This window comes from Carcharhinus amblyrhynchos, chromosome 6 (genome assembly GCF_965287045.1).
Source record: "Carcharhinus amblyrhynchos chromosome 6, sCarAmb.v2.hapA, whole genome shotgun sequence".
Taxonomy (NCBI): domain Eukaryota; kingdom Metazoa; phylum Chordata; class Chondrichthyes; order Carcharhiniformes; family Carcharhinidae; genus Carcharhinus; species Carcharhinus amblyrhynchos.
The window spans coordinates 29,549,500-29,575,639 of NC_137329.1; the positions used below are offsets into that span (position 1 = coordinate 29,549,500).

At 42.7% G+C, this 26,140-nt stretch overlaps 1 protein-coding gene across 3 annotated transcripts in view; it reads left to right on the top strand.

Moving 5' to 3' along the window:
• The first annotated feature begins 9,951 nt into the window (after positions 1-9,951).
• pik3c2a (phosphatidylinositol-4-phosphate 3-kinase, catalytic subunit type 2 alpha) overlaps positions 9,952-26,140 on the top strand; it is a 120,829-nt gene continuing 104,640 nt past the window's right edge. For 2 of the 3 annotated variants that reach the window (XM_080190126.1, XM_080190128.1), the window contains exon 1: positions 9,952-10,036. The gene's annotated coding sequence lies outside the window, so the exon portion shown is untranslated. Of the gene's footprint in view, positions 10,037-10,143; positions 10,237-26,140 lie in introns of those variants that run through there. The other variant, XM_080190127.1, reaches the window with a different exon arrangement.

Sequence of the window (26,140 nt, forward strand, 5' to 3'; positions counted from 1 at the left end):
TGAGGAGGAACTTCTTCACTCAAAGGGTGGTGAATCTCTGGAAATCTCTGCCCGTTGAAGTGGTGGAGGCTGCCTCGCTAAATATTTTTAAGACGCGGGTTGATAGGTTTTTGATAGGCAAGGGGATTAAGGGTTATGGGGAGAGGGCGGGAATTGGAACTGAGACACGACAGATCAGCCATGATCTTATTGAATGGCGGGGCAGGCTCGAGGGGCTAGATGGCCTACTCCTGCTCCTATTTCTTATGTTCTTATGTTCTTATGCAATGTTGTTCCTTTCTCAGGTGAGTGAAGAGTTGTGTTCACGAACAGGGCATATATAGACACAGTCTCAATTTACAAGATAATGGTTGGAATGCAAGTCTTTACAGGTAATCAAGTCTTCAGGTACAGACAATATGAGTGGAGAGAGGGTTAAACACAGGTTAAAGAGGTGTGAATTGTTCTCAGCCAGGACAGTTAGTGAGATTTTGCAAGCCCAGGCAAGTCATGGGGATTGCAGATAGTGTGACATGAACCCAAGATCCTGGTTGAGGCCGTCCTCATGTGTGCAGAACTTGGTTATCAGTTTTTGCTCAGCGATTCTGCATTGTTGTGTGTTGTGAAGACTGCCTTGGAGAATGCTTACCCAAAGACCAGAGGCTGAATGCCCATGACTACTGAAGTGTTCCCTGACAGGGAGAGAACACTCCTGCTTGGTGATTATCCAGTGGTGTTCATTCATCCATTGTCATAGCATCTGCATGGTTCTCGTTAATGTAACATGCCTCAGGACATCCTTTCCTGCAGCGTATCAGGTAGAATAGATAGATAGAATCCTACTGTGCAGAAAGAGGCTCTTCGGCCCATTGAGTCTGCACCGAACACAATCCCAGCCAGGCTCTATTCCCATATCCCTACCTATTATACCCACTAATCCCTCTAACCTACGCATCCTTGGACACTAAGGGGCAATTTCTTAGCATGGCCAATCAACCTAACCTGCACATCTTTGGACTGTGGGAGGAAACCGGAATACCCAGAGGAGACCCACGCAAACATGAGGAGAACGTGCAGACTCCACACAGGCAGTGACCCGAGCCAGGAATCGAACCCAGGACCCTGGAGCTGTGAAGCAGCAATGCTAACCACTGTGCTACCATGCCGCCCAGATAATGTTGGCCGAATCGCAAGAGTATAAACCATGTACCTGGTGGATGGTGTTCTCATGTGAGATGATGGCATCCATGTCGATGATCTGGCACATCTTGCAGAGGTTGTTGTGGCAGCGATGTGTGGTGTCGTGGTCGCTGTTCTCCTGAAGGCTGGGTAGTTTGCTACTGATAATGGTCCATTTGAAGTTGTGCAGTTGTTTGAAGGCAAGAAGTGGGGTTGTGGGGATGGCCTTGGTGAGATGTTTGTCTTCATCAATGACATGTTGAACGCTCCAGAGAAGATGTCGTAGCTTCTCCACTTTGGGGAAGTACTGGATGACAAAGGGTACTTTGTCTACCATGCCCCGTGTTTCTCTGAGAGGTTGGTATGGTTTTTTTTGCTGTGGCACATCGAAACTGTCGATCGATAAGTCAAGCGCCATATCCTGTTTTTATGAAGGCGTCTTTCAGCATCTGTAGGTGTCAATTATGATCCTCCTCATCACAGCAGATCCTGTGCATCAGAGGGTTCGTCTGTAGGGGATGGCTTATTTAAAGTGTTTAGGGTGGAAGCTGGAGAAGTGGAGCATCGTGGCCTTGTGGTATAGTGAAGTGCTGAAGTCAAGGGCATCCTGAAACCCATTGTACGAAGCATCCCCAGCTTCTGTCACGACATATTGGATTTCTTACAGAAACTCCGCACACATGGAGCAGTTGAACCAGAAGCACTCCTCATCACAATGGATGTCTCAGCACTCTACATCAGCATCCTCCATGATGATGACATTGCTGCAACTGCCACTGTACTCAACGCCAGCAACTGCCAATTTCCAGATGCAGTTCTACAACTCATCTGCTTCAACCTGGAACACATGTTTTCACCTTCAACAACCAGTTCTTCATCCAGGCACATGGAACAGCCATGGTGACCAAATTCACACCTCAATATGCCAACATCTTCAGGCACAGGTTCAAATAAGACTCTTCACCACACAGGAACTTCAACCGACACTATACACTAGATACATCGATGACATTTTCTTTCTTTGGACTCATGGCGAATAATCACTGAAACAGCTGTATGAAGACATCAAAAATTTCCATCCCACCATCAGACTCACCATGGACTACTCTCCAGAATCGATTTCATTCTTGGACACTTGCATCTCCATCAAGGACAGTCACCTCAGCACTTCACTGTACCACAAGACCATGGATAACCCCATGATGCTCCACTTCTCCTGTTTCCACCCTAAACATGTTAAAGAAGCCATCCCCTATGGACAAGCCCGCTATATACACAGGATCTGCTCAGATAGGAAGATCGCAACAGGCACCCACAGACACTGAAAGATGCCCTCATAACAACAGGATATGGCACTCAACTCCTCATTCGACAGTTCCGACGCGCCACAGCAAAAAACCACACTGACCTCCTCAGAAGACAAACACAGGACACAGTGGACATCATAGTCCAGTACTTTCCTGGACTGGGGAAGCTACGACATCTTCTCCAGAGCCTTCAACATGTCATCGATGAAGATGAATATCTTACCAAAGCCATCCCCACACTCCAACTTCTTGCCTTCAAACAACCGCACAATTTCAAACAGACCATTGTCCATAGCACACTACCCAGCCTTCAGGAGAACAGTGACCACAACACCACACAACCCTGCCACAGTAACCTCTGCAAGACGTGCCGGATCATTGACACGGATGCCATCATCTCACGTGAGAACATCATCCACCAGGTACACGGTACATACTCTTGCGACTCGGCCAATGTTGTCTACCTGATATGATGCAGGAAAGGATGCCCCGAGGCATGGTCTATTGGCAAGACCATGCAGATGCTATGACAACGGATGAATGAATAGCACTCGACAATCACCAAGCAGGAGTGTTCCCTTCCTATCGGGGAACACTTCAGCAGTCACAGGCATTTCAGCTTCTGATCTTTGGGTAAGCGTTCTCCAAGGCGACCTTCACGACACATGACAACGCAGAATCGCTGAGCAAAAACTGACAGCCAAGTTCTGCACACATGAGCATGGCCTCAACCGGGATTTTGCGTTCATGTCACACTATATCTGTACGCCCCACGATTTGCCTGAGCTTGCAAAATCTCACTAACTGTCCTGGCTGGAAACAATTCACACCTCTTTAACCTCTGCTTAACCCTTTCTCCATCACATCGTCTGTACCTGTACCTTGATTACCTGGAAAGACTTGCATTCCAACCATTATCTTGTAAGCTGAGACTGTGTCTATATATGCCCTGTTTGTGAACACAACTTTTCACTCAGCTGCGGAAAGGACACTCGATGCTTGTGATACCAAATAAACCTGTTGGACTTTAACCTGGTATTGTGAGACTTATTACAGAGAGAAAATAGAGCCAACATTTCGAGGCTGGATGACCCTTCAGACGAGGGTCACCCAGACAGGAAATGTTGGCTTTATTCTTGCTTCCTGTTTAAACACTGTTCAATTATTAAAAGCTAAGTTAATTTATTTGTTAAACTGTGGGGAGGCAATGGGATAGTGGTGTTGTCACTGGAGTAGTAATCCAGAGACCCAGAGCAATGCTCTGGGGATCTGAGTTTGAATTCCACCCGGCAGATGGTGAAATTTGAATTCACTAAAATCTGGAATTAGCAGTCTGATGATGACCATGAAACCATTATTGATTATTGTAAAAGCCCATCTGGGTCACTAATGTCCTTTATGGAAGGAAATCTGTTGTCTTTTCCAGCACGGTTGCACAGTGGTTAACATTGCTGGTTCACAGTGCCAGGGACACAGGTTCGATTCCCAGCTTGGGTCACTGTTCTGTGTGGAGTTGCACATTCTCCTTATGTCTGTCTGGGTTCCTCCCGGTATTCCAGTTTCTTTCCAAACTCCAAAAGTTAGGTTTGTTGGCCATGCTAAATTCTCCCTCAGTGTACCTGAACAGATGCTGAAGTGTGGCGACTAGGGGATTTTCACAGTAACTTCATTGCAATGTTAATGCAAGCCTACTTGTGACACTAATAAGTAAACTTTAAAAGCTACATATGACTTAGACCAAAAGCAATGTGGTTGACTCTTAAATACCTTCAGGGATGAGCAATAAATGCTGGCCCAGCCAGCAACACCCACGTTCCATGAATGAAGAAATGTAATGAATTACCAAAGGTGATCATTTGACGTGGCAAGCCGATAAGATTGCAAGAGGGGTGAAAGTCTTGATTCACGCCCAGTTTCTCACCTCTCGCGATGAAACTGGCTCTGAATTGCCAGTGCCCAGGCGTAAGACCGTAACAGACTTGTTGGTGTAGATCCTCACTGGTGAGGATCACATATAGTCCCAGCAACAGGGATCAGACATGATGGCCCCACCAGTGGGACTGGAGACCACTGAGGTCCCCCAGGTGGTTGGGAACAGGGGGCAGTGCTACCTTGGCACTGCCAGTCTGGGTCCCTGACACAGCCTGGCACTTGGCAGTGCCAACGGTGGGGGGGGAGGGGCGGTGGCAGTGCATAGGAAACTGTGTGTGCTGAAATTGGGGACCACAGGGCAGTGTTAATCTGGGGGGTGAATGATGGCGATGATTGATCGGGGCGGGGGATGAATGGAGACATCGCTTGGCTGGGAGGGTGGATGGATAGAGGCTGTGATCAACCAGGGGAGGGGAATTGGGGTGGGGTGATTGGGAGAATGATCTGGGGGTGGGGGAAACAGAATGATCGGTTGGGGGGGGGGAGGGTGGATGTCCCAGCAATGTCCAAGGGAGTGGGAGAGTGACAATCTCCTAATGCACCGTGTACTATTGTAAATAATGCACTGGGAGGTCAGACACGTGCACAATGGCACCCTCTAACAGTCATCAGCCGACTTCCTGGTGTGCACTCTGTTCACTGCCTCTACTGTCAAGAATCATCCTTTGCCGCATTTCTGTCTCGAAGTGGCATAAGATAGCATCTGAGAGCTCACCCAAAAAGTGGGTGCAATTCTCTCATTTTCACACTTGTTTTGGCACTTTGAATCTTTTTGGTGAGATTGCCTCCAATGTGAATAGCTGGGGTCCGATGACAATTTGAGTTTCTTTAACAACTTATGGACAGAATTGGGATTGAAAGGATTGACAAATTTACTTTTCTACCTAGAGGAAAAAATGCATTGATTTCTCTATGAATACAGCTTGGGGAGATTATGTGCTTGGACTTGATTGGCTGTCTGGGCCAGGTTGGCACAAGAAAGGATCACATGGCAAGCATTTTTCAATTTGTTGCATTTAAATAATCTTTCACCTTCTGTCTTGTTGATTTTGGCATGTGGTTTGACAGTATACAACTGAAGCAGCAAAGAAATGATTTATTTCACTAAAAAATATTGAATTTTTATCTTCCAATGCCCAGTTCATCACACAAATTAGCTTCCCATCCATTGACACCGTCTACATTTCCCACTGCCTCGGAAAAGCAGCGTAATAAGGACCCACCACAACCTGGGTATACTCTCTTCCACCTTCTGCTGACGGGGAAAAAATGCAAAAGTCTGAGATCATATAGCAACTGAGTGAAGAATAGCTTCTTCCGTGCTGCCAATAGATTTAGCTTTTAACGGATGTACTCTATATTAGTTGATCTTTCTCTACATCCCAGTTATGACTGTAACAATATATTCTGCACCCTCTTCTTTCTTTCTCCCACGGAATGGTATCTTTTCTCTCTACAGAGTGCAAGAAACACTATCACTGTATCCTAATACATGTGACAATAATAAATCAAAGTATTGCCTTCTTGTTGTCACTAATGAAGGAAGTCATACTGCAGTAGGTACAAAAGCTCCACCAGCACTTCACTCAACAGTTTGAATCCAGTCAGTGGTCCAGATATATCCCAATATTTGAAGATATTGCAGCTGCTGGATCTAGCAAATGAGAAAAAGAACTGGAAAATTGCAAAGGTTTTGGGTTTGCATCCATTGTCTTTTGCCGTAAGCAAGATCAGAGGCCATTGACAAACTCCCTTCAAATGAGTAGATCTTTCATTTAAATACTGAGGCCTTGTTGATTCCATAAATCTTTTCTTGGTGTTCAACTTTTGCAGGAGACATAAAAGTCTAGGTTTTTAGGGGGGGGTGTCTGGGTGATGGGGCAGGTTGAGAAGGGCTGCTTATTTGATTTCTTGATGGAATATGTTTACTTTCCAAGTAATGTGGGAAAGATGTGTTGAGTAACCAATGACAGATGGTATGGGATGTGTGAACTAGATTTGACAATCTTATCATAAGCTTTTTGAGTCAATTGATGTAAATGGTCCTTATTACCATCGCCTCCCCCTGCAAAAAAGAACCATTATCAGCAGTTCTGAGTTAATCATGGAATAACAAAAATGCATGGTTACAGATAATGTTGAATAAAAAACATTTCATACTCAGCCACCAGTACTTGCATTGTTGTGTTTGCAGGCACAAATAAAATTACTAGGGAATCAATCTAATCAAAAGTTTACAAATGTCACTGCATGAAAAAAGATTGTCCAATTAGTTGCACTTGACAATGCCATCAACCATTTCTGTGTGCCCTGATAATATCAGTGGAGAAAAATCTTTGTGGTGCCAGGGATGTCATATAGTGAGGATGTAACAGAGGGCTGGAAAAAATGGCAACAGGTAATGCTGATCTGAAACTTTACTCCACCTCCTTACAATCATGCTACAATGCTTATTCATGAGGGTGGTAAGGAGTAGGATGTATGGTTCCCAGAGATAATCTTGAAGCCATGTGTAACATCACTTATTCTTCAACTATCAGAAAGTAAGTTGAATGCTGCCATGCCATGCATTCCTGCACAATGTGTTTTTATCTTAATTTATATTATTTTGTCTTTCACACTTATTTATTTAATCTCTTCAAAGGAAATAAGAGTGAACACTTGGTCAAGGAACTCTTGATGCAAATGATTAAATTATTTTATTTCACAATGAAGGAATCCATGGAGAAACACAATTCTAACCAGATTAATTTAGTTCAATCAATATGTTTTGCATAATAGAGAACACAAAATGCTTCACGAGCTGTGTTACTTGGCTTAATCCAAGTGTCTCTTCAGAGAAAAACTGCAAAATGATTTCATCAAAGGCTGCTAATATCTTGACATGCCTGCTATGCTCTCCAAAGATTGTCAGAAACTTTTGCTCCCGATTGTTAAAATCTTCTTCAATTGTCTCCAACTCTTTTAATTGGATTTATCCACAAACTTCAGTTTGTCCTTTACAATTCCAGTTCTAAAGAGGTATTTTAATGATTTGACCTAGAAAATCTTAATGGATGGACGGAATGAATGAATCTACTTTCATACTGTGCCGAATAACCATTCTGCAGTTAACTGTGCCAACCAGACTAATGTGTTAACAAACAATCAAAGTATCTGCTCAATCCTGTTTTCATTCAAATGCACATTCCAGCAGGGGTCACTAGATAGTCATCAGGATGAGAAATCGTATACAACTTTTCCTTTCTGCACCTTTAGTATGTTGAAGTGAATTTGAGTCATTTACGGCACAAAAGGAGACTATGTCAATGCATGGGGAGCACTTGTAATGATATAGTGCCCTTCATATAGTAAAATATTTCGCAGGAGGGAATTAAACTAAGTTTGACATTGAACCATGTAAGGCATCATTAAAAAGGATGACCAAAATCCTGGTTGGAGGTAGATTTTAAAGAGAACCTTAATGGATGAAAATGAGTTTTGGGAATAGACCAGAGCTTTGGCCCATGGGAGTTAACAGCATGACCACTCATGAAATAATAAAAATCAGGAGGTTGGAGTTGGAGGAGTGGAGCTATCTCAGAGGGTTGGTTGAGTTTACAGGTATTGGGAGAACTTAGGTCGGAGAGGGATTTGAAAACCAGGATGGGAACATTAAAATTGAGTCCAATGGTCCCCTCCCCCACTCCTTCTCTGAGCACAATGGCAACTGGAGACAACCCAATCTGAAGACCCTAATGGGACAGCCTTTGACCAACCGGATCAATGCCGCTACGCAGCAAAGATCAGACAGAGAGCACAAAGCACTCTTAACTTCAGAAACCATTTTTAGAAGTGAGAAGGAAAATAGACCTGATGGATGCGTGGCTGAAGAGAGAGTGTGGGTGGGAGATTTGGATTCCTGAGGCATTGGGACTCTCCCCAACAGCACTGGCAAATACCCCCGTGAGGATACTGTCCCTGTTCTGAAGGTTGGATGGGTTGCAAGCCAGAACGTTTGGGTCCAGTATCCTCGCAGGGGTATTTGTCAGTGCTGTTGGAGACAGCTCAAACTAGAGTGGCAGGAGGTGGGAACCTGAGTGGAAAGACATGAGAGGCAAACAAAAATAGAAATGAAAGACACAAAAGTGGAAGGCAGAGGAAACAAAGGCAAATTGAATTTGCAACAATACTGAGGCAAATTTAATTCCTGGAGTGTGTACAATTTTTTTTTAGAACACTGCTGCCTCACAGCGCCGGGGACCCAAGTGACTGTCTGTGTGGGTTTCCTCATACTCTCCAAAGATGTGCGGGTTAGGTTAATTGGCTAAGCTAAATTGTCCCTGAGTGTCGGGGGATTAGTAGGGTAAATACATGGGATCATGGGGATAGGGTCTGGGTGGGATTATTGTTGGTGTAGGCTCAATGGGCCGAATGGCCTCCTTCTGCACTGTAGTGTTTCTACTATTCCAATATATCCAAGATTTGGTATTACACATTCCAAAGTGGTTAAGTAATCTTGTTTTGCGAAGTCCTTTAGGGAACAGTTATCAATTTATGTTGGAATTCTTCATTAGGATGGAAGCTAGACTCCTTAATCTAAACAAAGAAAGCTGAACACAAAGCAGTCTTAGTAGTGATGTTCAGGTCCAGGTAAAATATGACATCAATGTGGGTAGGTATTGCAGCTTTAAGAAAAAGGCGAGACATCAATGTGGGTATAGCCTGGCTGTGCAGTTGTCAAGGAGAGGTATGGAGTCATTGGAAAGCTGGGCATTGTGGTGCAAACCTGAGATAATTGCTTTGGTTTCTCCAGCAGTTGGTTGGAGGATATTTTTGCTGTTCAGGTACTGGATGTGGGACAAGGACTCTGATATAGACATTAGAGGGGTTGCCAGGTAGAGTCAGTTATTTCGTGTGTTGAAAACTAATGCTGTGTTAGAATTCTTCATTAAGATGCAAATCTTTTCTCAATTCATGGAATGAAACTTCAAGTGAAACTTCTGTTGCAATTAAGACTCCTTTAAAAACATGTTTCTGGGACTTGAAGCAGTGGCCCACTACCTCAACCATGTGACCTATTTGAAATTCCTTCTGTGAACCAATTCAACTAATCCTGGAACTTTATATGTTACGTGTGAAAAGTATGTGCTCAGTTTCAAACAATAGAATGCTGTGACCCGTGGTTTTGGCGTGGCACCATCGTAACCAATAGCTTGGATGATATCAGAGTAATACTTAGAACTTTTTTGGGGGGAATGGTTTCTTGGTCAGATTGCTACGTCGCCAAGGAGGCGCGATCGGAATTCCTCCCATTGTTCAGACAGGACATTACAATGACGGTGAGTGCCTCTCTGCACCGCGGACTGCCAGAGCTGTGCGTGAGTCGCGGCATTCAATTTCAGAACACTGCATTCCCCCACCGTTCCATCGGCAATTGTTTTGACCGAACGCCACATTCCACCCAGCGGAGCTGTCGCCGCCACTCGGCAGGAGTCCAGCTCCCCACAACTCCCTTCGCCTCTAGCGGCGATTTAAACGCTCACCCCTCCCCCCTACTATTTCGAAGCCTCGACCTGATTCCCGGAAGTGACGGCCCCCTTTGTGGATACCGGAGATTTGCTGGAAGATGGCGGCTTGCTGCTGTGCTGGGCTCTGAGGTGAGTGGCCGCCGCGCTCCCAATTATTTGTTTATTAATAGAAGACGCTCACCTCCCCACTCCCCAGTGTCTCCAGCGCTGCAAGTCCGCCACCTTCTACTTAACACACGGGGATACGGGCTGCGTCCTGGGCGTTTTAACTTTAAGTGACTCTTGGGCAATGTATGGAATAGCGTAAAGTTCTGGAGTCTGTGTTGCAGGTATTGAGCTGGGATTTTTGATAGTCTTTAATCAGATAGAAGCAGGAGAGATAATTTGTTCATTACAATTAGTAAGTGCCCTGTGTCATGTAAAGTGCTGGCGCGGCTGTTGTGTTTATGATCGTTCATGTCCTTATCTTCGTAGCGGTTTAACTCTTCGGCAATTGGTGCTGTGCAGGGGAGCTGTTTTTTTTTGCTCCCTTATCCGAAGCCAGCTTCTTTTAAAGTTATCTAGTTCGGTTTCTCTTCTATTAATTCACAATTTAAGCTGTGTGACTGTATTTGGTTTTTCTCTCTCTCTCTCGCTCTCTCTCTCTCTCTCGGAATGGATTGTAAATTGCTCTCGGCGTTCATTTCGACATTGCACTGAAATGTTACTTTTTTTTTCCCCCTCAACGTCGAATAACAAATCATCGGTCCGGGCTTTTGTCCGCACTTTGAATGTCTCCTGGCAAACATAAGCCGAGATTTGTGTGGGATGTGGGAAAACTGCAATGCTTCACTGACAATTTTTGAAATTGTAGTTTACCGATGAGCAGGATTGCCCGTAGGGTTTGTTTTTTTCCCTGTCTGATGCCTTAGGATCGAGTCACCTGATGGAAAGAATTCTGCAAAACCTTTCTTTCAGTCAAATACCGTTTTACGCGGTCCTTAAACTTGCCCCAACTAGTTTATTGTTTCATAAATATTTTCATATGTAAACATTTTTATACTGTAGTTGCCAGTTAATGTATTTATGGCCGCTATACTATTACAAACATACTGTTGAAATTGAATTATTTTGAAATCTTGCCTGATCCGGCACAGTGGTGAGCACTCGTTCAATGGATTATGTAACTGGGAGAGGGGGACTAGCTCCGAAACCTTGAAAAGCTCCAGTAAGCTTTTTGAGTTCAGTGCTGAGAGATTTTCAGTTCTCGTTTTCTTCTGTGAAAATGTTTTTAATGCATCAATATGATGGGCTCTTAGTGACTACTGAATAATGGTTCTAGGGTTTTAATTTTTTTGATTCCAATCTGCTAAAGTGGTTAGCACTGCTGCCTCACAGCGCCAGGGATCCAGCGTCAATTCTGGCACCAAGTGACTGTGTGGAATTTGCACATTCTCGAAATGTGGTTTGCTCCCACAGTTCAAAGATGTACAGTTTGGCTGGATTGGTTATGCTACATTGCCTCTTAGTATCTTGAGGTGTGTAGATTAGCGGGATAAATATGTGGGTATGTAAATAGGACCAGGATGAGATGTTCTATCAGAGTTGATGCAGACTTGATGGGCCGAGTGGCTTCCTTCTGCACTAGGAATTCTCTGAAAACTTTAGAAATGATAATTTGGAACAAAATTAAGCCATTTTGGCTGAATGTATATTATGAGGGAGAGTCAGTACTGGTGTGTTGAAGCTGCATTGCATTTAACTTGAGCCTCTTGAGATAAGAGGGCAGATGGTAATGCAGTAGATACTGTACATATGGACTTCCACAAGGCATTTGATGAAGTGCCACACAACATCTTTGTTAGAAGTTAGAGTTCATGGAATAAAAGGGAAAGAGCCGATTTTGTATCCATGGTGCTAAGTGATAGAAAATGGTAATGGTGAACTGTTACTTTTGCAACTGCAGGAAGGTTTATTGCGTAGTCCTTCATATTGATGTTTGGTGTATAGGGCACAATGTCAAAGTTTGTAAATGATGCACAATTTGGAAGCATTGTACACGATTAAGAGGATACTGTCGAACGTAAAACAATGTAGGTTGATGGAATAGGTGGATAAGTGGTAGATGAAATCAGTTCAGAATTTTGAAGTGATTCACACATGAATAAAATAAAAAGGATACAATTCCAGGGCAGGCAGGAGCAGAGGGTTCTGGGGTATATGTGCACAAATCATTTTTGAAGGTGGTTGGACGACTGTGGTTGAAGCAAAGGTGACACTGGCCTTTGTAAATAGTGTTTGAAAACAAAGGTTTGATGATTATTTGTCACATGTATTAGTATACAGTGAAAAGTATTGTTTCTTGCATGCTAGACAAAGCATACTGTACATGGAGAAGGAAAGGAGAGGGTGCAGAATGTAGTGTTAATTCGTAGCTAAGATGTAGAGAAAGATCAACTTAATATGCGGTAGGTCCATTCAAAAGTCTGTAGTTTTACAACACCAGGTTATAGTCTAATCTAGTGTCGTGTGACCTTTCATCTTGTCCACTCCAGTACACTGGCATCTCCACGTCAAAAGTCCGGTGGCAGCAGGGAAGAAGCTGCTCTTGTCGGTTCGAATGTGACCTCAGACTTTTGTATCTTTTTCCAGATGGAAGAAGGTGGAAGAGAGAATGTCCAGGGTGTGTGGAGTCTGTGATTATGGTGGCTGCTTCTCTGAGGCAGTGGGAAGTGTAAACAGAGTCAATAGATGGGAGGATGGTTTGCATGGTGGAGTGGGCTTTGTTCATGACTCTTGCAGTCTTGGACAGAGCAGAAGCCATACCAAAGGTCATGAATGTAGCCCAATCCATCGCGCAAACCAGCTTCTCATCCATTGACTCTGTCTACACTTCCCCCTGCCTTGGCAAAGCAGTCAGCATAATTAAGGACCCCACGCACCCTAGACGTACTCTTTTCCACCTTCTTTTGTTGGGGGAAAAAGATACAAAAGTCTGAGATCGTGTACCAACTGACTCAAGAACAGCTTCTTTCCTTGCTGCAATCAGCCATTTGAATGGACCTACTTTGCATTAAGTTAATCTTTCTCTACATCCTAGATATTACTGTAACACTATATTTTGCACACTCTTGCTTCCTTCTGTATGAATGGTATGCTTTGTCTGTATAGCTTGCAAGAAACAATACTTTCACTGTATATGAATACATGTGACAATGATAAATTAAATCTAAACTGTAATAATACTTTTTATTGTGCACCTGTAGACAACATTGGTTTGGGTTTGATTGGAATATTGCAAACCTTTATAGCACCACAGTTTCAGGAAGGATGTGAAGGCATTAGAAAAGGTGCAAAAAAGACTAAACCATGAGAATGGTTCCAAGAATGAGGAACTTCAGTTGGGTGATAAATTGGAGAAGTTGGGGCTGTTCTCCGTCAAGAAGAGGTAAGGAGAGATTTAAAAGTGGCTCCTAAATTCGTAAGGAACAGCAAATTGGGAGAAATTGTTCCAGTTGGTGAAACTGTTCCGATTGACAAAATAAGCTATCGTGATATGATGAAAATCTTTTTGTTTAACAAAACAAGTTGTTAGAATGTGGGATCTGCTGCATGGAAGTGTGGGGGGGGGGGGGGGGCTAATTCGTTTGTGACTTGCTGGGCTGTGGGGGATTGGCACTGTGATTGAACTTGCAGAATGCCAGCACAGACAGCATGAATTAAATGTTCTCCTGTGCTGTAATCAATCTGATTTCTGAGAATGCTAGGGGTTTATGTATTTTTCAAAAGTGGAAAGTTGGTTAGTCTCTCCTCCTTAGTTTTACACTGTATCCTCTTTTGTTCTAACCCTCAAAACATTGCGACATTTCAAGTATTACAATGTGTAAGTTTTGCCAACTCATCAACTTTGTTATATATTACAAACTTCTGCTCAATGGCATCCTTGAACTGTCTGTATTATCCTTCACAGAACAATTTTCCCCTCATTCCTTCACTAGGAATCCTGTTACATCCACAGAACTGCAACTTTATGCCAGCAGTTTTAAGAATTTGAGCAGATTTGTTATGCATTGGTATCTTGAAAGATCAACAGTGTATTTTATGTTTGACCATGGTGAATCAATTTAAGCAGATGTTTGAAGCACTTGTTGCGACATGACTAGAAGTTAACTTTTGGCTTTTCGGTTTAATTCTCTCCCACCCAAGGCCATGCAGTGTGCGAGATACTGAGACATCTTTTCTTAAAGTCACAACAAACACATTGGAAATTTGCAATAGAAACAATCCATTAATACATAGCAGGCCTGGCAACACCTGTAAACAAGACAATATTTTGGGAACTGACTTCTCTTTTCAGATGCTGATCATAGAATGTTGGCTGCCTTCTGTGCAACGTTCAGCCTCCTTTGTACCTTGTAAGCCATTTAGTTTAACCTCACACTCCAAGTCATTCTGTGATCATTCATATTTCTTGTCCTCCAGCTCTTAAGTTCTGCTTCAACAGTGGCTGTAACAGTCATTTGTATATTCCAGCACACCGCTGTAAAGTGACTTCTTCTAGCATTTCCTTTGATTCTTTTTGTGATCACCTCAAATTTAAGCCCTTGTGTCACACCTGATGATTATCTCCAGTGTCTGAGTGAAATAATAGTACGGTTCATTGAACAGCAACAGTATGTCTCTATGACCTTGTGCTTTGGCCCATTCATTAAAGTCTCTTTTTGTATTATGTAACACCAGTACTAATGGCACATTCCCAATATGGAACAAAAGATAACTGGCTAGAAAGATCTGGTAGTACTGTCTGATCATTCATGGACCTTTATGAATTCCATTAAATTTATTGTTGGGTTACACTTGGCTGCAGGCATTTGGAGCACAACTTGCGTATGAACACACTTCTAGTACATTGAGTGTTGATGGATATAGGAGACATCCGAGCCTGGCCCATTTCATATTAGACATCTGCCAGTATTTGTTCAGCCCTTTTTTATTAAATAAAACTTATTTGTTAAGTAATACTTATTCCAAGGTGTTACATTTTCAAATGCAGTACCCTATCATTTGATTCCTGTGATGGGATCGCTGCATTTTTTTGATCTGTGCTTTCACACTTGCCTTCATTTTTGTGAATGTGTGCCTTCTGAGTTTTGAGTTACCAGTGTATGCATAAATATTTGAACTTTGTGAAGCTTGTCTGAAGGATAAACCTTCTACAAAATATCATCTATATCTCTGCTTTTGATCCTTAATTGAGATCCTTTCCAAAAAAAAAATTTTAGTTGAAATTAAAGATCCAACATTTCTCACTTATGTTATTGCTGGTTACTTGCTTCTGTTGCTTTGTAGAAGTGAGTTTCAAATTAAGTGAGGAATCCAACTTGGGGGAAGGTGAGGTAGCAGACAGAAAATTCACTTTTTGCTCCAGGTGGAGAAAATGCATATCAAACATTGTGGCTGATGTGGTGGAGGGGCTTGGGCGGGGGGGGGAGAAACGACTATTGTTGGTAGCACAGAAGTTAGGAAGTATGCATACAAAGTCACAATGGAAATGGATAGTGTAATGTTTAGACACTGCAATGAATGAATATTTTGGGGCAGTTTGTAAAAAATTAATTTTAGTTTGTAAGCGTTTGAGTTGTGTTCTATAGTCTACTTGATCTGAATTGTTCAAAACAGTGGGTAAAGTATGAATTTGCAAAGGATCAGGAGGATATTTTCAGTCCTTTTTTTACAAGAATTTCTGTCTTCCATATTTGTTGTTTACTGTGCCTTGTGTATCTTGCCTGACCCAGTTAAATTGGGATGCAAAAGAAGGGATATGAAACTTTTGGCATTTTGTACCAGAATCTACAACTAATTGCATGCATTCTTTGAATCAAAGCTCCAGTTTAAAAAAAAATCATAGCCTCCTTTTGCACTGTAGGGATTATATTTGGCCCATTTGAGCCAGCACTGACTATCCCACCCAGGCCCTATCCCTATGGCCTAATGTAGCTGAAACTTGCTAATCTCCCTGACATTAAGGGACAATTTTTAGCATGGCAAATTCATCTTTGTACAAATTAATATGAATTTCGGCAATATAGAATTGGGTCTTGCTCACAATGAGTTGTAATGTACTGTTGGCACAGGGACTGGAGAAAATTCTGTTATTTTTCTGGTTTCTGTCTAAGAAAACATCACAATTTGTGCAAAGTACTTTATTTTTTAAAAAAAAATATTATTTGCTGTACTCATCTGTGCTGACGTTTCAACAATCCCAGTGTTTCCTTTTGAGATTTTAAATTGTATATGGATTTACATTTCAAAAAAGAATACATGTTGAACCTCGGTGAAACAGAAATTTATGACCTTTTTAAAAATTCTTTCATGGGATGTGCGTATCGCTGGCCAGGCCAGCACTGAATCCAGCGCTAGTTACACTTTAAACAAAATGCTTTGCTCGGGTATTTCAGTAGACATATAGGTTGGGAGATTTCCTTCCCGTTTTACTGCACTTCTGTAATCAGCATAACTGGAGACTAGTTTTCAATTATAAATTTTTTTTGTGAATTAATTGAATTCATTAAGTAATTGAACTTAAATTCTACCAGATGCCATCAAGGGATTTGACCCATGTACCCAAACCATTAACCAGGGCCATTCGATCACTAGTTCAGTGATATCATTTTGACACTGTCTGTCTCTCTCTCTTTCTCTTTCTGCACCCCCCTCCCCCTGCAATCTAAAGTTTTATTTTATTTTACAGTGACAAGGTTCACATTTTCTAACTTCTCTATATCTAATGACAAAATCAGTCTTAACTAATACTGCAGGAATGGTGAAATTTTTTCAGAATATAATTGCTGAAAGACTGAACTACCATATTGGAGTGAAAGGTGTGCAGTGCATCTGCAGAGCCAAAGAACTGAGTGTGATCCCGAATATGAATAGTTCATAAAGTTTTCTGATTTTTTTTTTGCGGGGGGCGGGGCGGAGAGAATGGGATTTGTAAAACAAATTGCTTTGGCACAAGGAACTGGTAGTTTTTTTTTTATTTACAAGATGTAGGCATTGCTGGCTGGGCTCACATATATTGCCCATCCCTTCAACTGAAATCCATTTCAGAGAGCATTTATGCGGCACTCACTTTGCTGTGGATCTGGAGTTGCATGTTGGCCAGACCAGGGGAGTGTGGCAGATTTCCTTCATTTGTGAAGCAAATGAGTTTTCACAACAATCTGTAATGGTTTCATGGTTACCTTTTTTTAAATTCCAGATTTTATTAAATTCAAATTTCACCATCTGCCATGGGGGGGGGGGATTCAAATGAGTGCCCAGAGCATTGCCCTGGATCACTGGATTGCTATCCAATAACAATATCATTGTCTCCCCCTATGAAAGTTGATAGGTGTTGAATTGAAGAATAACTTAACAATGATGTGTTGTAGGGCTAATTAATCATCAGGTTAAAGCACAATGTCATTGTCAGTTTCTTGAAGTTGGCTGACATTAAACTGCTGTGATTTATATGAATTTAAAAACTCTGCTAGCAGCCTGGCTAAACTAAGATTTGTTGGAAATTATTGAATTAGGACTTAGTAGATTTTCTGAGACTGTATAGTGGTGCAGTCTTCTAATATGTTTTCAAAACTGTGAGCAGGCATAGATAACCTAATTGTCGCAGCTATTTGTTGTTGGCATCCTTCTATCTACAAAAGATGCTGCAGACAATTCATTTCAGATGGGATGTCTTCATTTGGCACTGCTTTGCTGATGGTTGAAGAGGCCAGTTCTGGAGAGGCAGCTCCTGCCACAAATGCTGCGCGTGAAGCTTCCTTGTGTCGCAATGGGTTGTTGGTTTTGATGTCTGTTGCCAAGCTGCTGTAACCACTGGTGGTGGTGGTGCATGCTGGTCCACAGTAGCTGTCAACTTGTGACTCCAATATGGTGATCAATATGTTCACAGCCTTCATGTCACAATTGCAAGTATTCTTGAAGCATAGTTTCTGGTATCCCACTGGTCAGTTGGCTCCAGCCACCTCACTGGACAAAATGTCCTTGGCTATGCAACTATGCACCATTTCTGCAAATGTGCTCAAGCCAAAAAAGCCACCAATGATGAGTATGAACAAACTTGGGAACTTTGAGCTGCATTTGTGACTTTCATAACTATTGTGTTACAAGTGAGTCCAGAGAGCAAACTACAGCAGAGGGAATGTCCTTCAGCCCCTCATGATGTCTGAACAAAATGTTTTAAAAATCCATTCTGCCCTCTATTCCCTCCCTATTCATGTACCCATCCAGACGCCTCTTAAATGTGACTAATGTGCCTGCTTCCACCACCACCTCTGGCAGGGCATGAAAAACTTGCCCCGCACATCTCCCTTAAACTTGCCCCCTCTCGCCTTGAATCTGTGCCCCCTTGTAATTGACACTTCCATTCTAGGAAAAAACCATTCTGACTATCTGTGTCTATTGCTCTCATAATTTTTTAGATCTCTATTAGGTCTCCAGTGGAATTGTATCCGTGAGACAGCTTTAGCTGGCCTCAAGTTAATGCAATATCTCTGTTTGTTGTTTTGCATCTTTTCAGTTCAGCATTTCCTTTCTTGTGTGCTCAGTTTGTTAAACAGCATAATGTACTAGATACCAAATTGTATGATTCTGTATACGTCTGTGTACTAAAGTTTTTGGCCTCCTTTGTCCAGAAATAATTCCTTAAACAGTCAAATCTTCATTTACATTCCTGCTTCTCTTTTGTGACATCGTTTGAGCATTCCATGAACGCTTCAGTTGTCCTGCATTCCTAGTCATGTGCCAGCTCCTGTTTCTTTTTAACTGTTGCCATGATAACTAAACTTCTCCCTGAATTGAAATAAATTTCAAATCTTAATTTGGAAGATCTTCTTTGAAAGGATTCTTAAAATTAAAGAAACCTTCGGTTATTTGACATGTTCACAATTTTCTTTAAACTTGGAAATCCAATTGCACTGAGAAAACCATCAATTTTATAATCGCAAAACAGATGGATGCCATTATTCAGTTGCCTTGTTTAACCCTTATTGATGACAGAGGCTATGTTGAAACTGTTTTTACAAGTTGGCTTCTTTATTTACTGTCAACTCTTCTAAACCCGGTGAAAGAATTTGTGTTTGCTTCAATGTATTATAAAAATGCTTTCTTGGGAATTGTAACAATCTTGGGTGTTCACATTTGGAAAGAAATATTGAAAGCTTAGACATTTATACTTTGACTAAAGGTCAAACCTGACTTTCAGTATTGGTATTTCTAAATACAAGTGAGGTCATGTAACAACCGACTCGAGCAGTTTCTTCCCTGCTGCTGTCAGACTTTTGAATGGACTTGCCTTGCATTAAGTTGATCTTTCGCTACACCCTGGCTATGACTAACATTGCATTCTGCACTCTCTCATTTCCTTCTCTATGAATGGTATGTTTTGTCTGTATAGTGCCCAAGAAACAATACTTTTTGCTATGTTAATACATGTGACAATAAATCAAATTAGCAATGTGCTTAATCTTGTGTTGAATTTATCATGTAATTAGTAGGGTTGTGATATTTTGCCCTGTCCTATAAGTTTAACTCATGGTGTTCCAATACATTATGATTTTTGCTAAAGGGCTTGATTGTCATTGTTGCATTTAAAAGCTGGGCAGTGCTTTGTTTGTCCATCTTAATGCTGTATTGATTGAAGATAGGATAATGTGATCATTTTATTGACGTCATTGGAATACAATTGGCATTTGTTGAATTCCTTATGTCTAATATGTGGTCAATGCTTTAAAATGGCGTAGGCAAGCATCTAATGAATTAAAGTGGAGATTTGGATGGAATTATATGTCGTCATCCTGTGCTTTTGAAGCAAATTCCAAAAATCATTTTTGAGAGAATTGATTGCTGCCTGTTCCTTTTTTAACTTCCCTTTTTTTTCTCAGCCAAAGAACCCAGCTTCTATGTTGAAATAGCTTAATTTGGAGGGAAGGGGGGGGGGAACAAAACTTCAGATTAATCGGAGTGAAATTGAGTGCATGAGTTTACGTTTGCTCAAAACACTGCGCTGTTTATTCTTAAATACACGGGAGAAATGTTGCCTGTTTAGTTGATGCTACTCTGAATCTGAACTTGAGCAGTGATTACAACTTCCAAGGGATTTGTTTGAAATGTTAGTTAGATTTGCCAGCGAAGTAGGGAGAGGGTTAATGGATTTTGTACCTAGAATATACCTCAAACATAACCCTTCATCATGACTGATCTTCTCCAGCTTATACTACTCCTGGCAGTAATGTAAGTTATTTGTTCATGTATTAATGCTTTCTATCTCATTTTTATGAAGACAGTTTAATGTTGCTGTTATTTTGTAGACTTTGCAAATCTTACCTATTTTGTGTTGGACACTGTTACACAGATGGTAGTTTACAATACCAGCTTTTGACATCTGATGGCAGATCACGATACTGGTTTCTAACAGGAAGACTCCTGCTGGGACAGCTGCGATTGCACAAGTAACGTCAAAGACAGGGATGCAGGTACTGCTGCAGAAGGGTTTTGAATTGTGACCGGATTGAAGCCTGTGTCGTGACTGCCGCTGCCAGCTGGACTATAAATCGTGATTAAATCTGGGGCTGCATCACGACTAAGGAAGGAAGACCCGGAGTTCTGGCTGGAATTGGAACTTTGAATTGTAATTACTGCTGGAGCTCATAATGTATAAGTGCCCACTTGTGTTTGTGTGTTCTACATAAGAACATAAGAAATAGGAGCAGGAGTAGGCCATCTAGCCCTTCGAGCCTGCCCCGCCATTCAATAAGATCATGGCTGATCTGTCGCTGCTCAGTTCCACTTTCCCGCTTTCTCCCCACAACCCTTAATCCCCTCTCTTATCAAAAACCCATCAACCCGCGTCTTAAAAATATTTAGCGAGGCAGCCTCCACCACTTCAACGGGCAGAGAATTCCAGAGATTCACCACCCTTTGAGTGAAGAAGTTCCTCCTCAACTCCGTTCTAAACCGCCCCCTTTTATCTTGAGGCTGTGCCCCCTAGTCCTACTGTCTTTTTTGAGCGGGAAGAGTCTCTCCACCTCTATCCTATCCATCCCATTCATCATCTTATACATCTCAATGAGATCTCCCCTCATTCTTAACTCTAACGAGTACAAGCCTAGTTTATTCAGCCTCTCCTCATAGCTCAACCCCCTCAACTCCGGTATCAGCCTAGTAAACCTCCTCTGCACTCCCTCCAAGGCCAAAATATCTTTGCGCAGGTGCGGTGCCCAAAACTGCACACAGTACTCCAGCTGCGGCCTCACCAATGCCCTATACAGCTGCAGCAAGACCTCCCTACTTTTATATTCAATCCCCCTCGCTATGAAGGCCAGCATCCCATTCGCCTTCCTGACCACCTGCTGCACCTGCAAGCTGGCTTTTTGCGACTCATGCACAAGGACCCCGAGGTCCCTCTGCACCGTCGCCTGCTGCAGTTTTTTGCCCCGTAAGTAATAGTCCTTCCTACCATTCTTCCTACCAAAGTGGACCACCTCACACTTGCCAACATTAAATTCCATTTGCCATTTCCTGGCCCATTCGCCCAGCCTATCTAGATCCTTCTGCAGACTCTCCACACCCTCCGCACAATTTGCCGTTCCCCCATCTTGGTGTCATCAGCAAATTTCGACACCCTACACTCGGTTCCCTCCTCCAGATCATTTATATAAATGGTAAAAAGCTGAGGCCCCAGCACCGACCCCTGGGGCACTCCACTAGTCACCATCCGCCAATCCGAATAGCACCCGTTGACCCCCACTCTCTGCCTCCTATTTGACAACCAATCCTCTATCCACGCTAACACCCTACCCCCAACTCCATGTCCCTCGACCTTCTGCAATAACCTCTTGTGAGGTACTTTGTCAAACGCCTTCTGAAAATCTAGAAAGACCACATCCACCGGCTCTCCTCTATCCACCGCCCTAGACACATCCTCATAGAACTCCAGTAAATTTGTCAGACACGACTTCCCTTTAATGAAACCGTGCTGCGTCTGCTCTATCAAGCAATTCCCTTCAAGATGCCTCGCAATTTCCTCCTTAATGACAGATTCTAACATTTTACCCACCACAGACGTTAAACTAACCGGCCTATAATTCCCTGCCTTTTGCCTGGCACCCTTCTTAAACAACGGCGTAACATTAGCCGTTTTCCAATCGTCCGGCACTTCCCCGGAATCCAGCGACGTCTGGAAAATAACCACCAAGGCATCCACTATCACTCCGCCATTTCTTTCAGAACCCTTGGATGCATTCCATCTGGTCCTGGGGACTTGTCCACAATCAGCCCCTCCTTGTGTGAGCCCTTCTGTGAGAAGTCTGGTAGTCCCTGTTGGAACCAGTTCTCCCAGAGCGTTGAAATAAAAACCACTGTATTTTGACTCAGTAACAGTCTGAGGTTTTATTTTTACCTACACCAGTTTTAGGGCAATACTTTTTGCAGTATCCCAAGACTGATTTCATCTACTTCTGATGATGTTGAGCTGCTTTTCTGTGATGCCTGGAGGGAGCAATTACAATGTAGGATGTCAGTGTTTCTTTCCATTTGTTCCCCATGTGGGCTATACTACCAAAGCTGCACTTATTAGGTGGATTGTGCCTTAGTGTCAAAAGATGTGTATATATTGTAAATTATTGTGTATGGTAAATGTGCAGGTTGGAACAGGGTTGGGCCTGGGTGGGATGCTATTTTGTAGAGCTGCCACAAACTTGATGGAACTCTGGCCGCCTTTGACACTATATGGGCTCTCTGTAGCTGTTTGTATGCGATAGCAGTCACACCTCTGGCAACGGCATCAACAAGCTGGCTAAACCAGGTGAGGATAGCTGACAGGGAGATGTTGATCCCAGCATGTGAAGACAGACTCTGGCGGATTGAGCAGACAAGACCGATGGAAGGTCCAATGGTCAAAAAGGTGGTCTCTGCAAGCGTCTTGGAACGTGAAGAGCAGGACAAGACACAAAAGACATCCTGGTCATCCACTGCGCCTAGTCCCACCTTCAGCCATCTCGACTCTTGCCACTGAATCCAGATGGGAATTGGGAAGAGAGTGAGGCTGACGCTGCACAACTCTCCCTCACTTTAATCCAAATCAAGCCCTAGTCTCGACACAATCATCATTGTCCTGTTCAACCTTTTGAAATCCTGTGACGATGGGCAAGGGACGAAGCAGCAGGTGTGGATACACTGGGAGCTGTAGTCACGGATCCGCACATAGGCGGCACGGGTCTAATCATTTCTTGCTGACCAAAGTAGCAGTGAAATGTGGCGTCTACCTGTGTGACTGAGCAGTCCTCTTCAGGAACGCACTGCTCACCATCCATAGAATGAGGAAGGGGCTAGAAAAGGTGCCCTAAACGGTGCCTGCTTCACCTGCATCCTGGCCAGTTTACCATGGCTGACGGGGATCCCATTTTGCGATCAAACAAACAAAATAAAACATAAGGTGGCACTTGGAACATGTGCATGCTTTTGGACAACCATACAACAGACAGATCAGAGAAGAACAGCCTTAGTTGCCAGAGAGCTTACAAGATACAACACTGACATTGGCAAGACGAGTTTTACTCAGGGCTGCAATGTAGGTCAGCTGAAATTGGAGGTGGGTACACTTTTTTTTTTCTGGAGCGGTTGAGTCAGCGATGAGTGTTGTGATGCTGGAGTTGGATTCACTGTCAGGAGTCACCTTGTTTGGAAACTTGCTGGTATACCCAAGGGTGTGAGCGACCCGTTTATGACATTTCTGTTCTGTAGTGGAAGCTGTAGTCAAGCCACTCTGATCAGCACCTATGCCCCTACAATGAACAATCCAGATGAGATGAATGGTAAGTTCTGTGGAAAAACTTGACACCCTACTATTAGCAGTGAGCAGTACCAACAAGCTGATCATGGTGATTTCAATGCAAGAGTAGGGTGTGACTCTGCAATCTGGCAGGGAGTTGTTGGGAGGCATGGAGTGGGCAAGTGCAACAGTAACAGCCCACTCTTATTGAAGACCTGTGCAGCACATGACCTCATCACCAACCCAATTTTCTGTCTGCCTCCTGGATATACCCCCACTCTAAGCATTGGCATCTTATCAATTATGTCATTGTCAGGAGAAAAGACAGGCAGGATGTCAGAGTGACCAAGGCCATATGTGGTGCTGACCGCTGAATAGATCAGAGGCTCATTGCCTCCCATGAGGCTCCGCATCAGACCTAAGAGATGACCACAAGGATGCAGGGTTATGAAAAGAATCAATGCAGCCAAGCTAAAGAACCCTAGCATAGCTTCAGCACTGACTGAAGACATAGAAAAACAAGCTTGCTGACCTACACCTCCACAGGCAGCACTGAGGATGACCTGGGAGCGCTTCAGGGATGCTGTCCATTCATCTGCACTCTACCTGCATGCAGCATGACTGGTTTGATTAGAATAATGAAGAGATACAGGCTCTACTTATTAAAAAGCACCATCTTGTTCATGTCTGTCAGAACAAGCCATCATCAGCTGCCAAGAAAAACGCTTTTACCAGTGCTTGCAGGACAGTCCAGAATAAACTGCATAAAATACAGGATGCCTGGCTGAGTGCCAATGCAGATGAAATACAGGGATATGCTGACAGAAATGACCTTGAAATGGTTCTATGAAACCCTCAACACTCCCTATGGATCTCAATCCCTTGGAAGTGATTTCAATGCAAGAGTGGGGTGTGACTCTGTAATCTGGCAGGGAGTTGTTGGGAGGCATGGAGTGGGCAAGTGCAACAGTAACAGCCCCCCCCTTCCTGAGTACAGATGGTACAACTCTCATTACAGAGGGCTCAGATGTTGGGTTTTGCGGGCTGGTTGAGTATGGTCTGTACTCTGCCCACTCTGCACAACCAAAGGAACATGCTATGTCTTTGTACAACCAATTGCTGGAATGCATGGCCTACAAAATAAGCATTGCACTGGCAGTGAAATTTATACATGATATTCTTCTGACCACACGATTTGAACAATGTATATATGATTTTGTTGTCTTCATACCTGGTACTGCAACAATCAGTCCCAACAAATAGGCAGTTCAAAGGAATTTTATTAAAAATAGCGATCACGTCCCTACTCAAACATTGAACTTACTTAATAGATGTCCTTGTGATAACATTTTGGCGATGTGTGGCATAGGCTTTCCATACAAGTACAGTTTTATTTTGGAAAAAACCTTGGCTATGAGGTTAAATGGAATCAACTTTTTAGTAACGATGTTCAAATCCTTGGATGTGAGCCAGTCCTTACAGATCTATTGAGTGTAAAGACTTGTTTTTGTGTTGATTCTGAAACATTCATTTTAGGCACAAGGGCCAGATGAGCAATAATTTACCTGATTGTAGATCATTTTGTTGCTTGGTGAACACTGAGGCTTCATCTATACAATGCAGCCTTGTATTTGTTACTGCTCACCAGCTATTCAGTGAGGAAAAGATTGAAGGTTTGACTGTAGAAGAGACATTATGAGCTAATTTGATTGGTATGAGGCAGCTGACTTTGGACGACCCCCAAAATGAAAGCTCTCAATAGTTGTTAGGCTGCTGTTTCTCAGAATCAATGTGGTGTTGTCATGTCATTCCTTTTAATGTCATCAGCACCATTTGAGTACTGTCCTTTGGGAGTGGAAACATTCATTAATTGGATAAGTAAAACAATTTTTATTACTGCTGTTTTATCACTGTTTCGAATAAATTGTTTATATCTGTGGTATTTTCTGCTTTTCGCTCATGGTTAGACCAATGATGGGCACCTTGAGTCTAATGAGTGGGTCATCTCAGTGGGTCACAAGATTGAAATTGGGCATGTTCACGAGCCGTGACCCCCATGAATAAGATTGAATACATTTAGTGCAAGTTGAATATTTCACCAGAAGTTGAAAATGCTTAATCATTCATAATCGTAGAGTTGCCTTCAACCTTAAATGGTAAAAGAAAATATTTGTGCTTTGGACATAGAGCACGCAGCTTTCATAGTCAGTGTTGTGTGGAATTAGCGTGCACGTGCCCTTGCTTTATCATTTTAGGCATACTAGTAGAAAAAGAACTGTGGATGGAAACGAGCAAAATCTGGCAACTCAATGTAGCTACAGTCAACAAAATGTCTTGTAGGCTGCACTCAGAATCCTGATGGGCTGCAGGTTGCGCAGCACTGGTTAGACATTCTATTGTCGTTCTAAAATCAAAAGGATTCTGCA